Raw genomic sequence first — 19,098 nt, forward strand, 5'->3', positions numbered from 1 at the left:
ATCTGTCTGTCGAACTATGTGCCCCGCCCACTGCAACTTTAGCAACTTTTATGTCGGTGACTTTGGTTCTCTTACGGATTTCCTAATATCTGATTAGATCTTGCATGGAAACTCCGAGCATATCCCTCTCCACTGCCCTCTGAGTGACCATGATGAAGCATCATTAGGCCCAAAGCTGTTCATATACAATAATAAAAACAGAATCCTTTTTTTCACTAATTAATTAATTCTTATTTTTATTGAAAACAATTATTATCTTTCGTTAAGCTATTTATCATCCATCGCCAGTTATAGCAATTAAAACACTTCTGGTCAGCGAACACGCCAATTACTAAAGCGAAATCAATGTTGAAATACTTTTGTAATTGTTAATTTATGTAACTCAGGAATGTGAAAACTTTGGAAACAGGAAAATAATTCCGAGAGTTTTCTTGGAAGGCGGAATATTGAAATGAATTTCAGGCAATAATTTTGTAAAAAATTCAGGGGTGAGTTTTATTCAAGCATGATTTTGGGAATATTTGATGAGCAGGGGGTATGATAAAATTTTGTCACTGTGTGTATTCTATAACTGAACATCTTAATTAAATACAATTCCTATAAGGAAATTCATATCTATCAAAAGCTTTAATTCAAATCACTTTTACTTTAAATAAATAACTCACAAGGTTGCAATTAACATTTAAATAACTACCCTTGGTTTGTGTATCAACTTAATTTTCGACACATACTAGGTGTAAGTTCTTTTAATTATTACATATTTGCACACATGCAAAACCGATGATTTTCAATTATTTCGTTTCTTTAAGCTAATAGTATACGCATTCTCCTTTTTAATTATATTAATACTTATTCGAAAAGAAAATATAAACAAAATATGTTCGAGTAAAAAAAACATGCTTAGTAGCAAGCCAAACTAAATCTCCACTAATAATTTTTTTTACATAAGGTGCAATATTTTTCTTTTCCGGAAATTTAAAGAAAATACTATAACAAATGGGTTAGAAATTTAATATGAATTTATTGCTTCCGAAAATATTTTCAGATTGTTTTAATGCACGGATTTTACGGATAGTACAATTTTTAAACATGATTTGAACTAAAATTTTCCACTACTTCATGCTGACCTCGACTCATATTTTTAATAACCTAAAATAATAATTTGATGAAAATCGGTGATTACGTTACTGATTTTTAATTTTTGGGAACAAAACTTAGTCACAATGTGCCAAAGATCGGGACTATATGCTGAAAATAGGAACAGTTGTTGCTTCGATTTACATCTTCAAAAATTCATTTGTTTGGTCAAATTCAAATAAACTTTATTCAAGTAGGCTTAAAATTAGCGCTTCTGAATCGTCACTTTTACATTACTGAATTAACCATATTTTCGTAAAAAGTTGAGCTCGCGAGAAGAACATATAAGAAACCCAACGGCAACTATTTTCAATTTGTAATGGGGCAGTGCGGCCGATATTAATACCATCTTTGTGCTGCAGGCTATTCGCGCGATTTATAACCTAGGTCCTAGAGAATCATTAAGAGAAAAATTTAAAGAAATAAACATTTTGACTGTTGCTTCTCAATACATTTTTGATAATGTTCTGTATGTTCATAAGCACATTGAGGAATTCTCTAGAAACTGTGACATTCATAATGTTAACACGAGGAACAAACATAAACTTGGTATGCCTACTGCCTACTACTCGGTTGGGTCGAGTTAGTAAGTCTTCTGTTGTGCGATGTATATGCTTCTAAAATATGATCCCATAAAATGTACAAAAATGTGTTATGAAATTTAAAAGAATTGTTAAAAAACTTTGTGTGGGAAAGGTTATTATAGCATAAACGATTTTCTTAATGACACCATGGACTGGGAATAAAGCGAACACCCTCAGACTTGATAGTCAATCCATATTTTATTTAAAAAAAAAGCCTGCTGAGTTTCTTGCGCCATTTATTCTCAGGTCTGAGGCAGTCTCTTTTGAATGGGTGGTAGTTTCTGACGTTCAATAAGTGATTTTAAATCATATTTTGAATAAAATATTTGAATTTGAATAAAATAGAGTATTTTACAATGGCTTTTAAATTGATTTGTAAGGTGCTGCATCCAATACATGAGTCGTGTTTAAATAATATATATTATTTCATGAAAAGTAATAAATAATTAACTTTATGAATCAACCTTTAGAGCTTGAGCTCATTGTTTGTGTAGGGATGCTTCGTGAACATGATGGTCATGATTACTGTCACAATTAGTAATTGCATCCAACAAATACAATTATTCATCAACTATAATATGTCGAGCTGGCACCACAAGCAGCACCCATTTACGATTTCACGCATGGATCAGCCATTGTCTCCTTCGCACATATTTGAGGGAAAGAGATGACCCAGCACACGGCGTCACCGCAAACAATGCCATTCAGTGAGCATGACGATGATGGTCGTGTGAACTTTGAATCTTACCGGTGCTGTATCAAACTGAAGATATTGTTAATGTTACGGACTGATTAATATGTCACATGCCTGTCTGTTTCATACGGTATTCACAGGGTGCGCACCATCGATGTTTTACTAATTCACAGCAGTGCAAATGACCATTACAAAGTTGTCACTAAAAATAACACTGTGAAAATTTCGCGTTTGAGTTTTGAATTTGCAACCAAGTCTTAATACTGCTTTTCAAAGGACTTTCTTGTAAAATTCAATTTGAAATCCAGGAAAATCATCCCACAAAAAGTTTCACGTGCTAAGTCCGTGGTGATATTGTACATAATATGTCATTTATGAAATGACCCACAATGTCAAAGAAACTTATAGTCAGTAAAATAAACCATTTTCTACTACCATTGGTTGTAAATATTTTTTAAATATTGTGTTTCTAAATGGCCAGTTTAAGGAACATACAGTGCTTACTATATAAATGTTATTTTTTATCAATATGATTATTATTAAATAGAAGAATAAACGAGCCTGTAATGAATATTGTTTTTATTATTCATTCGGTTTCAGTTGAAACATTAGTCGAAAATTGGTTCAAATTATATTGGCATGATTTGACAACCCATTCAAAAACACATTATGCGGTGTACATTTTATAACTGAAATATTATTTTATTTTTCATGTTTAAACTTTACAATATTCTCAACCAATAGTACCGATTGAATGAATTATAACCTAACTTAATTTATATGCGATAACAATAGTTTTATTCAACAGGCCTATATATGCAAATATTTCATCTAATATAATTGTCGCATAATAATTGTTTAATTATAAATATCAAGAGTGCGTCTACGAATCTCGGTATTGAACAATACTCCGTGTAGCCCTTGTAGCGTACCGTAGCTACTAGTCAGTTCCGACGTAGTAACGTAGCGGGTCGGTCGCGTGACTTCGCTCTACAAGACTACGTGTGTAGTACACGTTCGCGTATTTATTACACTTTGAATAATTATATTCACGTGGGAATTTAAATTTTTAGTGTCGTGAATAAATGATAGTGAATCTTTAGTTTTCATAAATTCCAGGTAAAAAATATGTGATCGCTATTGTGCTTCTATTATGTTGAGGAAACTGTACTTAAATGTTTATTTCGCTTAGAAGAGCAGTAAAACGTTTCAGGCTAATGGTCTGTTAAGATAAAACTTCGCTGATTTTATTTTTAGATTGCTCCAAAAATGTTCTGTTACGTATACCTGTTACGTATATTATTTCAGAAGTAGTTGATTGAAGGAACATGAAATACAATTAAATCTTATATTATTAATAAAAACTTACACATAATCCAAAATTACTGGCGTGTTATTCACAGAGGTCGTAATTCAGAAGGGATTTGGGTCACAAATTGGATCGACCCTTTGGGAACTGCTTTTTCTTTTATGATTACATTTCTTTTATATTTTTTCAATACAATCTTGTTTATCTAAAAATCTAACACCGACGTTTTAGGCTAGGTTTGAACAAAATTTATTATTGATACGGTAATTCAATCAAAAAAAGGATATTCTTATATAAAAATAAGGATACAAAGTAACCAAAAAATATAAAAGCTTAGTGGTCGACGTAAGTCTCAGGACTGCTTTCATTATCAAAAGTGTACATTATGTAAATTAATTTTTGTAAGCATATTTTGAGGATATTATTCTTACTCGCCCTACATGGCTTTTATTATTAAATGTGAATGTTATGTAAAGTAATTTCTGTTAATAATATTTTGAGGATACAGTTTTTGATTTGCCAATGTAAAAATAAGTTTCGATTTCATATAAATTTACAAAATGTAAGCCTAAAAGTAATACAATTAATTTAAACTTTCATCGTTTTATTACGTTTGTGTAAGAATCATCTTTTATAACCGATGGATAAAATAAATTAAATTCAACACCATAATTATATTATTAGTGTCTTTCTTCTAGTAATTTAACTACAGGCAAAAGAAGTAAAATAAAAATTCGGTCATTATGTTTTATATATTGAAGAAGTTCCTGCCTTTATCCTATTGCATAAACGATTATAATAAATTATATTGTACCAGTGAAGTAACTAGCGCGTAGCGCTTATTAAATATAATTTAGTTTCATCATGGCTAATTAATAATTAATTTTCGAATATTCTTCCTAATGTAAGCGCACGGATATTACCAGCAAACAAATTTCATCTCCACATATCACTTTTAAATTCAAAATTTCACTCGTCCTTCATTTATGTGTTGATTTCTTCAATCGCGGGTTACGCAAGAACCTTTTGACCTTACATGGCCACTTTGTGGAATCATGTAACGGCTGTAGCATTCCTGTGACTATATCATTAATTCAAAACCTTAATTCAGCATCTGGATGCACATATCTTCAATTTCAAATAAATAAAAAATAATTAATAAATTTAAAATTACTGAATCTACCGTATTTTTGGAAAAAGTAGAGCTCATGAGAAGAATATACCAGAAACTCAACGGCCACTCTTTTGAACTCAAATAAAAAAAAATACTCTAATTCTACAATGGCGGTCATATACAAAACAAAAAGATTAGTTTATAAATTGCTGCATCCAATATAATGAATTGTAAAAAGGTAATTTGATTTTAATCTTGACTTCTTACATTCCTGAAATGGATTGGCGTTGCAGGAAGAGTATTAATCACTATAAATCATGCGTCTCTTATAAAATTTATTTTAACTTTGATCACAGACGAGATCTATAAATTTTAAGGAGATACATACTACATAGCATCTTCCTTTCTTTTATAGTTATGATTAGCCTCTTGGTTAAAAATTTATTAGTAAGAAAAACCTACTACGAGTGATCAAGTTGCATCGCGGATAGAGACGTGAAGATAATATTTTGATAATGTAACCCCTGCAGTAATCAAACCCAATGTCCAGTACTCGTCAGCATATTAAAGTCTATCAATTGGCGTGTATACCTTTTTTAATCAAATCAGCCAGATATTATATTGACTGATTTTTTTATGACAATAAGGGACGAGACGAGCAGGACGTTCAGGTGATGGTAATTCATTCGCCTTGCCCATTACAATTACAAAATTCTGAGCAGCACTACAACTGCGCTCGTCACCTTGAGACTCATTTGCCCAGTAATTTCACTAGCTACGGTGCCCTTCAGACCGAATAACATAACTGCTTCACGGCAGAAATAGGCACCGTTGTGGTACCCTTAATCTAGCCGGCATCCTGTGCATAGGAGACTCAAACTGGTAAATTGGCTCTGCATTATGTTATTAAACTATTTATATACTAGCTATTACCCGCGGTATCGATTTAATAATATAAATTTGAACTGAAAATAAAATATTTTAATATTTTTTTTTTAATTTTGATCTTATTAGCATTTCAAAATTATTTCAAATCATTCAGGCTTATAAGTTGTAACAACACTTTTAGTTAATATCTAATATATAAAATTCTCGTGTCCGGGACACAAACTCCTCCGTTACTTACCAAACTCCTCCGAAGCCGCTTAACCGATTTGTATGAAATGTTGTGTGCATATCGAGTAGGTCTGAGAATCAGCTCACCTTTTTCATACCCTTAAATGATAAGGGTGACCCCTAAAAATTATTTTTATTTTTTTATTTTATTTTATTATGATTCAGCATTAAAAAATACATTCAAGTTAAAACTTAATCTTATCTACGATCAACAACTATTTTTGTATCATAATTTTTATATTATTTTGTTCCATCCACAGATCCGCAATAGGGGTGCAAGGTCGACTGCAATAAATGTAGTACGATAAATTTTAAGTACGATATATTTGGCAGATCTGAGAAGCGGTCGTCATCTTATAGGTACCCCAAAAATTTTATTTTTAAATTTTTTTTTACTTTATATCATGGAAATATAATTAAAAAAATAACGATTAAACAATAAACTTAATGAACTCTGTTTTGTTATCTTTTTAAATAAAACAGCTGATACTCAATCGAATAGTGAAAACAAACAGAATTTTTTTCTTATTAATGTATTTATTGGTATGAATTACATATTAAATAACTAACCGAAATATAATGAATAATCATAAGAAAAAAAATTGTTGATTAAATTTAAATTGATTTATTAAGTATTATTTAAAAATGTGCAATGATAATAGCTTATTATATATACAATAAAAAAGCAAATATATACAGTAAAATATTTAACTTACACAAGTAAGTTAAATACTACAAATAATGTACTTGGAATGTTAGAAAGCGTCAAATTCGTAATTGAGAAATGTTTATTTAAATTGCAGAACCTATTATTATATCAGGCGTTTGCGAAAAGGTTTCACATGATCATATAGAACAATATTAATTTTGCTTCTTAGATTTTTTCTTAATGAAATACGTCCTTTTGTGGACCCCTGACAACATATCTACAAAATTCCAAGATTATCGGGTTTCTAGTTTAGACGTGAAAACATAAAAAACAAACTCATATTCGCACTTATATTTTTATTTTCATTGAGTTCAGGATTTATTTTATTTTCAGGTTATTTCTTTTTATTTAAGCAGCTCATATTATCAAATTCTGTATACATTTTTAAAACAGTGATAGGAACAGTGAGACCGCTAAGTACTTAGAAATTTATTTAAAATATTAAACTGGTGTTTAATTGCTAGGTTTAAATCAGGATGCCCATTTAAAGGAGACAGAAAATTGAGCCTATCGGCTGAGTTTAGAGGATCTCAACCACGTAATTAAAGCCTTAAAATGATAGTAACTAACTTATTATTTTATTAACGATTCAGCCCATAATTACATTAAATATTCCTTTTACAATACAAACAAAACAAGGAACCATTGTTGATCCAAATTTAACATATTCTATTCAAAGCGGCAACCCATAAAAACCTTTACAGATTAGCGGAACGGAAAACCTATACCCGAGGGCCATAAAACCTGCAGGCGACTTACTAGTGGGTTTTGCATGCAACGTATAATGTAATTAGGGCACTCAGTAAAGCAGAGACTTGCAACCTTTTCACTTCGACCGCCTCAATTCAGAAATTTTGCGAGGATACTAAAATAATTTTAAGCTTGTAAATTATTCTGCGGTTAATATTTTATATCATACAAACACAAATTTTAGGAGGAATAATATTGAAGCTTAGCTTTTTGCTCAAAATTGTATAAAAGTAAATTACATTTTTCTTTTAAATACGTAAACTGAATAGAAAATAAAGGAATGAATATGTCCTTACAAACAGTCAAATATGTTTAACCCCTACACAATAGTTAAAAGAGACTTATCATAACAAGTTCTTTCATTAATTATTCAAGAACAATTGAAACAATAACGTGACTTATAACTATCGTATAATTTACAACTATTAAACAAAATTGAAAACATCAGTAGCTTGTATTAGAAATTTTTTTAAAAATATGTACACAATAATACTAATTGATACTGTGTAGGATTTATGTTAATAGCTTTATACATATTATTACTAAAAAAATACTCAAAGACAAGGGGGTTTTGTATTGTTTTCAACACAAAATGCATATTCGAGTATGGAATCATTTTAAAAGGCTTAAAATATCAATTAAGTTCTCTCCAATCTCTTTCACAAAAAATAGTAAAATGATTAAAATATATGCCAGTTGTTGCTGTTGTATGTTTATTAATTAAAATGAACTATTTACAATTCCACATTCCAAGCACTTAATTAAAAGTCAGCATGTCACGAACGAAAGGTTGAGGACCCATGGTATTTAAAGAATGCGTAAACGTTGCGTAGGAGTCCTGGTCACGCCACTGTGAATACCTGAGTATATTTTATTTATAGTGCCACTTACCAGGTATTTAAATGTTTTGTTATTAGCTTCTTAATTAAGCATATTTTTATTATGTTAGTGGTAGTAAATTGAGGTGCTAGTATTGGCATAGTAGTAGCTTTTTGTGGATTCAAAACCAATTATACTAAATCAACAAAAAAATACTGTTGTATAAGATAATGTCGTGAAGCCTCGTGATAGTCAGAAGAGCAAAACACTGTAGTCGTTGTTCTTTCGTGTATTACATGTCGCCAAAAAAAATATTCTTCTGAATTAATAATTATATTTTAATCATCGTAGAACAGCATTATAGTTTCATGTTTATTGATTTCAGTATCTAGTTAATTAACAAATGCATTATGACAATGACTAAGTCACGTGAAGTATTGAAATCAATCAATATTAATTCATTTAAGAGAATACTTCTGTTTCTTTAAACGTCTGTTTATTTTAGCTAAAACGCTCCGAAAGGAATAATGGTTTTTTATTTCTTTTTTTATGAAAGAACAGTGAGGAACAAGAAGTTCGCCTGATAGTAAGTGATGCCAATTACAAAGCAGTGTCGCTCAGGATTCTTGTCAACCCAAAAACTTTGAGTGGCATCACCATTTTGTTGGTTGTTTTGGGACATTAGATCTTAGGTCCCAGTAGCCAAGCATATTCTGTAGCTACGGTGTTTTTCAAACCGATACACAGTAATGTTTTTTTTTTATCGAATAGGAGGACAAACGAGCGTACGGGTCACCTGTTGTTAAGTGATCACCGCCGCCCACACTCTCTTGCAACACCAGAGGAATAACAGGAGCGTTGCCGGCCTTTAAGGAAGGTGTACGCGCTTTTTTTGAAGGTACCCATGTCGTATCGTCCCGGAAACACCGCATAAGGAAGTTCATTCCACAGCTTTGTAGTACGTGGAAGAAAGCTCCTTGTAAACCGCACTGTGGAGTACCGCCACACATCCAGATGGTGAGGATGATATCCTAACTTGTGGCGTGTCGTGCGAAGGTGGAATTCGGCGGCAGGAATTAGGTAAAACAGCTCTTCGGAACACTCCCCGTGATAAATGCGGTAGAAGACACACAATGAAGCGACGTCTCTACCCAACGCCAAGTGATCCAGCCGTTCACAGAGTACTGGGTCCCCGACAATTCGAGCTGCTCTGCGTTGCACGCGGTCAAATAGAACATTTCTAATTGACAGCAAGCAGTAACAGTCGCCGAAGTGAAACCCACCTATCCAGCCAAAGAAGTTACCAGTTCATAGTAATAAATATTTATTCTAATGTATATAATAGCCAACTTTCAATTTTCAATTTTTTTTTAATTATAATAATACTACTTACAAACTACAGCCCTCACATTATTATCAATATAGCCTTTCGTTTTTGTTTGCTGGATTTTAGTTTGGACCATAAAACACAATTTTTTTCCTTATATTTTCCAAATTTTACCTAAGTTAGATAATAAATCTATTTGAACTTCAATTCCATAATCTTATTTATCTTTATAAAATTAGCGTGAACAATTGAATAAAGTGGCTAAATTAATTAGTTATAAGCTATGTTATGTGAGATACAATAGTAGTAGGTCCTCTGATTAGAAAAATGGACAACAAATGTAATTCTTATAGAATCTAGAATTTTAACATTTAAAAATGACATTATTGCAATTCCATTGATGTATTCCTTGATGTTCGTGCAATAGTCGATATCCAAAATTTATAATTTTATACAATCCTTTTGTATTGTGGGTTTAATGAGCTGGAAAATTAGAAAATCAATTGGCCATATCATATTAAAGATTGTATTTATAAAGCGTGTAATTTTTTCGCCGAAAAAAGTGTCTCTATTCATTATTCAATTTCCGAGAAATGAATAAAACATACATTTAGTATTGATACTTGCAAAATAAACTTTAGCTGACTGATATAGAACTCATTTTGAATTCGGAGTAATTTTACTTAAGGCTTATTCAATTAGGGTCGGCGTTATTATGAGGATTTCGAATAAGGTCAATTTGATTTCTTTCTCCCGAAATCTTGAACAATCTTCTTTAATCTTGGTTGAGATCTTTCGGATTTCTTATTACTGTGATGGTTTTGGTATTGTATAAGTTTTGCAGTAAGCAAGCATTTTCTTAGCAAACTTCTAAGCCCATGATAATAACTTGAGTGTCTTACGTTTAGTGGGGTAGCAAATAAGTGATCATTTTTTAAAGTAAGAAAAGGATTAAGAGGCGTTTACATATGATATTTATTATTTCATAAAAGTAATAAACAATAAAATGTCTATAACTATATCATAATTGGAATTGGAATTATTATTGTGAAAAACTAAATACGTGGCGGGCGAGGATCGAACCGAGGGCTCCGTGGCGGGAGTCCAAAGTTCAATTCTATTATAGTCTATGGCGACTTTTTATTTTAGTGTTATTTTTTTGTCATTACGTTAATATTCTAATCATTTAATATTATGAATTGAAGCACCTGGTAGTATCGTTTTCAACTTCACAAAGTGGTGTGACCACCACTATGCAGAAAAAGTAATGATGATGAGACGAGAAAGACATTCACCTGATGGCCTGCCTATTACATACAATGCAATGCTGCTAACTTTCTCTTGTGAAACCAAAACCGGCAGAAAAAGTACCCATATAGACAGCATTAAGGATCTTTGCAAAAAAACCTAACACTATTGAATTTTTTTTGATTTTTAATGTAACTATTGTTCTTCATTTATATGACTTCAGCCAGGGTTAATAAGACTATTTATTACCCCTGTATATATATAAAAAAAATATATCAAATAAACTGTATAATTTGTCGTATCACCTCGCCTCGTAATGCCTCACCTAGTATCGGAATATTGGGCTTCGAAATCTCGAGCTATTGCCAATTCCGCGGTCATCTGGTAGACAAAGAATAATTGGCTTCGAAAAAGCTGGCCGTCATAAATAGAGTTCAGCAATACTTTAAGCCGTTCCACGTTCTAACGCTTAATAAAGCGCAGGTCCAGCCACTTGTGGAATATTGTTGTAATGTCTGGTCTGGCGCACCCCAGTATCAGTTCGAAAAATTTGACCTTGTACAACGCAGAGCTACTCAAATTGTCGAGGATCTAGAGCTCTGTGAACGGCTGGATCACTTGGCGTTGCGTAGAGACGTCGCTTTATGTGTCTTCTACGACATTTATCACGGGAAGTGTTCCGAAGAGCTGTTTGCCTTGATTCCTGCATCTAAAATCCATCCTCACAGGACAAGCTCCAAAATTAGGATATCATCCCCAGCAGGTGCTGGGGATGATATGTGTGGCGTTTTCACAGAGCGGTTTTCAAGGGATTTTCTGCTATGTACAATGCAACTGTAGAATGAGCTTCTAGTACGATACGAAATCAACCTTCAAAACGGCAACGCTCCTGTGACTCTTCTACAAGAGAATGTGGTGGCGGTGGCGGTGAGCTCTATGGCTTACTTACATTATTGTGCCGCTATCTATTTTGTTAACGTTTATATGTTTTAATAAATATCCGATAAAATTTCTTTGTGATAATGAACGGAACGGAACAATACACATTTTAAATTTAAATCCAGTTTTCTTAATAAGATTGCCCGAGATTTCATTCGTATAAGATTTTATTTTTCTATAAAAACTTTTATCCGCTTTAAGGTGTATATTTAAAATACTTTTCCTCTTCGCAAACTGCTCTATGAATTGTTATGCCTATACCTGCTATTTAATATTATTAGTATTTTTTCACGATGCCCAAAGAGCAAATGCAACTATAATATCGTAAAATATTTTAATGTATATTTGAATATTTAAGTGTTTCAAATAATTTACCAGTGGGAGGCTCCTTTGCACAGGAAGCCGGCTACATTATAGCTGTAATGTGTAAGCACCACTGCGTTTAGGTCTGAAGGGCGCCGTAGCTAGCGAAATTACTGGGCAAATGAGACTTAATATCTTATGTATCAAGGTGACGAGCACAACTATAGTGCCGCTCAGAGTTTTTCAAGAATTCTGAGAGGCACTGCATTATAATGGGTAGGGCATATCAATTATCATCAGCTGAACGTCCTGCTCGTCTCATCCCCTATTTTCATAAAAAAAAGATATGTATAATTTACGTTATATTATATTGTGTTAGGTATACGAAAAAAATTTATATACTTTTAACATGTGTGAGTATAATTATAACAATGATAATATAAATAATATATTTTAGGACGTCATGCAACTCTGAATACGTATTTTTTGAATAAGCTCGGAACAAATATTTCTATCTAACGTCTAACAAAACCGTAAAACAGAACGGTTACAAAGCGAGGTTGTTTCCGTTTGTCAATAGGCTACTTTACCAGGTATTATCTCCTTATGTTCACTATATTTCTATCGGCTTGAACAGAATACCCGTTGCTTGTGAACTTATAAGCTAGTAAACGGTACAAGTCACATAACGCGGGAAACTAACCAACCTTATCTGAAAATAAACATGGCGGGTTTGCGATGTGGAATGCAAATGTTTAAACGGCTTATGATTTAAAGTATTGCTTTTTAAAGCGGTAAAAGCTTATGAGATTATAATTGTTTCATAAAAACCAAATAGTAAGTCATGAATATTTTTATATTATGTAAGGCTTATAGAACATTGTGTTTGGCGGCAGGTTTCAAAAACATACTCAAAGTTTTTAATAGTTATACTCTCACTTATAAATTTCTAATTACTATGCTCTTGTTTGTCTTATTAAAGATATAATATAAACATTTCAGCTAATCTTACACCAATTAAACTTTGTTTAGTTTCAATTAGTAAAGGGGCGTTAAATAATTTAACCTTTCTGACCACGGTTATTTTTTTAATGAATGGGGTGACATCAAATCGAGATCGTTATTTACTTCTGCTTAAGCACAAACCTTCCTGGGAGTACTGACGAGATCTTGAATTCCAACCAATTTCTAACTTAAATATTCCCGAGCACTAGCTATATTAGAGTATTTTGAAGATATCTTGTAGTTGTGGTGTGGTAAAGTAAGGCATACTTGATAAAGAAAATAAACAATTTGTATTTGTATACTTGAAGAGGTAGCGATCTTACAAACGTGTACTCTGTCTTTTTGGACTTCAACACTGCCTCTAAATATTCACCCATCTCGCTTCACATCCAAATTGTGTTGATATCAAGGGGGCAATTCCCACATAATTTCCTGTATAATCGACTACCGTCAAGGATAGCAACCAAGCATCTGTGGCAGTGTTGAGTTCACGAATGTTTGGTGGAAAAAAAAATTACCTAGCGACAAAAAACAAGTTAATGACTTCTAGCGTCTTTTTAACTATGTACAAGTGCTGCCATGGACAAACTGTGTCCCATATATATGTCATAATAATCTGTCCGATTTTCACTCGCTCACTCTGGCAAAACTAATCTCGGGAGTCGTGACATTCTGATATTATGACCTAAACTCACTCACTTTATTAAACAATAATGCTCACTAGACTCACTTCATCATTAATATCATCTCTATTAATACTAAAAATACTTGAAGAACCACCAAAAATGTGTAATGTAATTATAAATTTAAGTACGATAATTTCGTTGCTTTGCCTTTGGTGTTTATAGAGTCTTGAACACTTTATTCAGAACAACTAACAAAAACGTCAATACTCTATTAGTTTTTATATGATTTCAACAATGCCTCTACATTATTTACTAGTCACATAAAGTTAAAACATTATCTAAAAGTTAAGCTGTACTTTAAAGTTTTATTCCCCGGATTATTTTTAGTTAATATTGTATGCTAGTTTTAATTATGTAACTTTCAACAAAGTCTTTTTCAAATGGTTTACCGTGTATATAATTATAATAATTATGATGTACCTATTCCCATCAAATCTCTCTTTATTTTATAGGTATGGATAAAAAATTAGTTGTTATACTGTTTATATGTATTATTAATTCTTAAATAATGTACTACAAACATTTCCACAACGTTCTAAATACGGCCCGTCACACAGTCATGGTCACGGTTCACTTAGCACGCACGGAAACCTTAAAATATAAAATCACACATTATAGCTTTACTAAAGCCCTATATAGTTATATAATTATAATTAAATAATATCGGAAAATTGAAACGACGAAATGCGTTTGTGAATTTATTTAACACGTTTTTATTACGTTGTTATGTTTGTATTTAATAGAATCTTTAAAAGTGATATTCATCAACTTAAAAAAGTGTAACTTTTCACACTTTATAAGTACTAAGCACAGATTAAAATGCAATAATGTAAATACACAAATAAAATTTGAAAAAATTTTTTTATGAACGGTGCGGGACTCGAAACCACGACCTCTCAAGTTCCGTGCGAGTGCTCTGCAAACTGAGCTCCCAGGTTGTGGCTTCATAAAATTTTGTTTTCAAATTTTATTTGTTTATTAATCCTAGAAGTGAGGGTTATCACTTTTAAAACATAACATATTGTTTATAATTTAAATAGTTTATCCTTTTTGTTAGCTCGTATTTACTCGTATGTATGTTTGCACGTAACGAATTTGAGATCTTGAATGTGATAGTCAACACCTTCAAACAATCAGATTAATTGGAAACTTTGCAGACTTATCGAGAAGCGATGACACTACAATAATTAAAGATATAGTCTGTCCCATTGTTTCTTACCAAGAACTTTAGTATTAGATGTATTTATGTCTGTTGTGTCTTTGTGCCAAAGACCAAGTGCTACCAAAAAGTCCAAAATTATTGTTAATTAATAATCGTATTAATACTAATATTAGGTATAGCAAAAATAAACAAAAGCTAAAAATAGAAATCTAAACTTAAAAGCAGAAAATGGCTCTTAATAAGTTTAAATTACGAATGTATTTTATGTCAAAAAACGTAAGTTTCATTTAAAGTTATAAAATGAATATTTTCAACATTAATTAATTAATAACAATTGATATCAAGTTACCATTGCTTTTTTAACAAAAAAATATTTTTTTTTGTTATACACACTTTCCTAATTTTAAATTATTTACTAATTTTTAGTTTGATATTCTATTAAAACGTTTTTTTAGTATTTTTTAAACTATTGTTCGTTATATAAATCTGACCCACACCAAATTTCTCGTTAGCATATTTTAAAAGGAATTCCATCAAATTATTTATGAGAGTATAAAATATAAAACGTTTTTGTGCAAACAAGTTATTTGAAAGTATAATATAATAAATTCTATACAATGTTTTTGAACTCTCTAAAAGCTATTTCTATTCACTATGTTATCTATGAAACCAAGAACGATATTTGATTTGTTATTGGTTAATATTCGAAATTGGTTATCTGATTTCAAATCTAGCCAAGTTTTTTATGGTTAGGAGAAAAATTCACCAGTTCACATATTCGAATGACGATAAGAATGTGGTTCATTTACCCCTCCCAACCCCTTATCTCGAATTTCTCAAGAGAGGTTACGTGAGAGTCCACACTCTACTCGGCATCTACAGTAGTGTATTTGGCAGTTGGAAGCATCCATGCTTCTGCAAAATAAAATAGTGCGAAAATTTTTCAGGGGTAAGAGTTTGAGGAACAACCGTTGATAATGACCTATATGGTTCGCCCAGTAACAAAACTGGGGATATCTTGTAAAAATACTTCAAAAGCACACATGATCAATATATTTTCATGACAAGCACCTTGTGCCATACATGGTTAAAGGTCTTTGCTATATCCAAATTGGTCTTCTTCCTTAGTTTCGATGGATGCTTATTTTCTTTTTTCATCACACTTCAGGGTGCCTTAGTCATGTCAGATATAATCGCATCGCGCTGTACTGGTAATTTAGCATTTTGCCGTAATGTCAGTTGGTGAAACTCAGACGCTTAACACGAACAATTCCTTCGAACATTGTCCGTGATATAAAATGTAAATTTAACGTCACTTTTGTTTTAGTTAGTTCTTTTGCAGTTAGTTGTTTCTCTGCTCTTTTTACCGGCAGTGCCTTTTAGCAATAATTATCCAATGGTCAAATATTTTGATTTTAGGGTTCTTATAACTGGTTATGAAAACCTTTTGAAATCATTTGTAAGTGGTTATTTTATATTGAATAATTGGAAAATATTTTGTAATTTTTGAAAGTATTTTTTAGTCAAATATTTGAATCTGGATGTTACGTATGTTTATGCCGTGGAAATTAAATGTATTCTGAAGGATCATGCAAAGATATCAGAATATTGTTGTAGTGTTTTAGTATTGAAGAGGAAGATAAGCGAGAGTTTGGGTCAATGATGATAGGTAATCACCACCTTCTAAAACTGGAGTTCACAGGCCCGTCGCCTTAATGAAGATTTAAAGACCGATAATTTAAAGTTATCGTTTGACACCAACAGGGTAATGAACGACTGCTCACTATAGGCTGAAGTACAAGTTGCTTAAGGCCGTTCCAGCCATAGTTTATAATTTACGCAGCTTATTTACAAAAAATTTACTATAAAAGAGCCCCCTTTTAATACGCAGTTAGAATAAGAATGTTATTAAGATACGGTTTTCGTGCGACGTTAGAAATAACATTCTATAAATTATCTTTCCTCGATATTTGATATAAAAAAGACGAAAGACGAAGTGTCAACTCTCATCGTATAAAACCCAGTGTAAGAGATAGGCGTCATATCTATAAAAATACGCCAATTTTGTCATTACGCCTTACAAATAGATAGTACGATAAAATAAATAGGCTTGTTCGACATTATTAGACCCCATCTACAGAAACGGGTAACTGATGGGCTCGCTCGATAAAAGTAAAATATTACACCGATTTTGAGTGACCCATCGTTTTCGTATGTTGAAAAAAGTTCTTTGAAAAAGTTTGTGGAAAATTATTATGTAAGTCCCGGTTATATTATATCATATACCTGACGTCGATAACGTCACATTGTCGCTTTGTTACGCTTATCAAATGAAGCATCACTAAATAAAATCCTAATATTATTATTATTAATAAATAAACAACTTTTAATTCTTTGTGTATTATTGATTGATGTAAAGATGTTGTGTTATGATGCTGATTATTAATATTATAACGATGGAAAACCAATGAAAGCATAGGTTAAGTACAAAGACTATATATTTTTCTGACAGTACTATTACAGCGACACAGAAGAACAAAAACTACAGCACTATTAACAACAAAAGTTAAAACGTAATAATGAAAACTTCACAAACAAAGCAGTGATAGCATGCAAATATCATGACATGTACCCAACGGTAATGAAACTGCACTGACACAACAGAACGATGTTAGGGACGGTGTGAGTGAAAGTGAAAGGGGGGGGGGGGGGGTATATTTTTCATTCAGGTCTAGAGATAATGTGGCCGTGTAGTATCTCCGAATATTCTCAACATCTTTTTAGCCTTGGAAGTAGAATTTTCTTTAGTTAGATTTCGTTGATCTGAAATGATGAATGAAAATCACTTTATGTACGTACTGATTCAAAAAAATTTTTTTCTTATTGATTCAACCACTACTTGGTAAAAGGTTGAGCTAATGAGAATAAGTAGCAAGAAACTCATTTACACTCATTTAAATCAAGATTCAAAAATTTCACTCCATTATACAAGCTTAAATCACAACGAGTAAATAAATTATATATCTAATTTTCACACTGCATGTGTGTAACACTCGCGTTAAGTTTGCGTTAATTTTAATTTAAAGTATATATAAGAATCTGTCAAAGACCGGAAATAAATTTTCTGTCTAGGAACGTGTAAGTACACGTGTGTAATATTTACTTTTCATCCTACAGTAGAAACGGACAAGAGCTTAGACAATGCAGCCAGATATTACAATGGTTTATTTTATTTTTATAAGTGTTTCAACCTATCACTTATTTCTTATAACAAAACTACAAATCAGAAATATCCCTCTTCCCTGAGTTTAGGTTATTTAATTGAGATTTTACGAGGGTTGTACAATTAAATTTAATTTTATTAAAATTTAATATTAAAATTTTAGATTAAAGGTCTCCAAAGACGATGTTAGTAAAGTAATTAAGAAATTACACTCAAATAAGGCACCTGGACTAGATGGTATTAAAGTAAGTGAACTTAAACTAGCTAACTAATATCTGGCCTTACCAATTGCAAATTAAATAAACTGTAGCGTCGATACAGGTGATTTTCCTAATGACCTCAAAATAGGTTGTGTAAGACCAGTGTACAAAAAGGGTCATCACGAAAGTTATACGAACTACAGTCCAATTACTTTACTTTCTGCAATTGACAAAACCATAGAAAGAATCGTATGTGATCAGGTTCATCAATTCTATCAAAAGAAAGAGGTAATTAGTAGCAATCAATTTGGGTTTCAAGCGGGTAAAAGTGCAACAGACCTCCTGTGTTCATTCACTGACGAGGTAAATGCTAACTTAAACAACAAAAAAATTGTACTGCCATATTTATTGACTTTTCGCGGGCATTTTAAGCATTGCAGCATGAACAACTAATCCAAAATCTAGATGACTGTGGAATCAGGGGTCCGTGACTAAAGTGATGCAAAAAATATCTCACAAATCGTACATTTACAGTTAAAGTACAAAACACATACAGTGACCCCAAAATGATGACTAAAGGAACGGCTCAAGGATAAATCCTGGGTCCCTTACATTTTATCTTATGTGAACGATTTGGGAAACTGCCTAAAATACAGCACGTGTTACCAATTTGCAGATGACACTTGCCTTATTGTGTCAAGTAAAGATATCAATAGAGCACATGAAGATCTTCAGTCTGACTTGGACACGCTAACTAAATGGTGTCATGATGC

At 32.0% G+C, this 19,098-nt stretch overlaps 1 protein-coding gene across 1 annotated transcript in view; it reads left to right on the top strand.

Moving 5' to 3' along the window:
• The first annotated feature begins 3,378 nt into the window (after positions 1–3,378).
• Positions 3,379–19,098, top strand: part of LOC126968052 (collagen alpha-1(V) chain) — a 111,913-nt gene continuing 96,193 nt past the window's right edge. The window contains exon 1 of the mRNA XM_050812879.1: positions 3,379–3,534. The gene's annotated coding sequence lies outside the window, so the exon portion shown is untranslated. The remainder of the gene's footprint in view (positions 3,535–19,098) is intronic.

Source organism: Leptidea sinapis, chromosome 1 (genome assembly GCF_905404315.1).
Source record: "Leptidea sinapis chromosome 1, ilLepSina1.1, whole genome shotgun sequence".
Lineage (NCBI taxonomy): Eukaryota > Metazoa > Arthropoda > Insecta > Lepidoptera > Pieridae > Leptidea > Leptidea sinapis.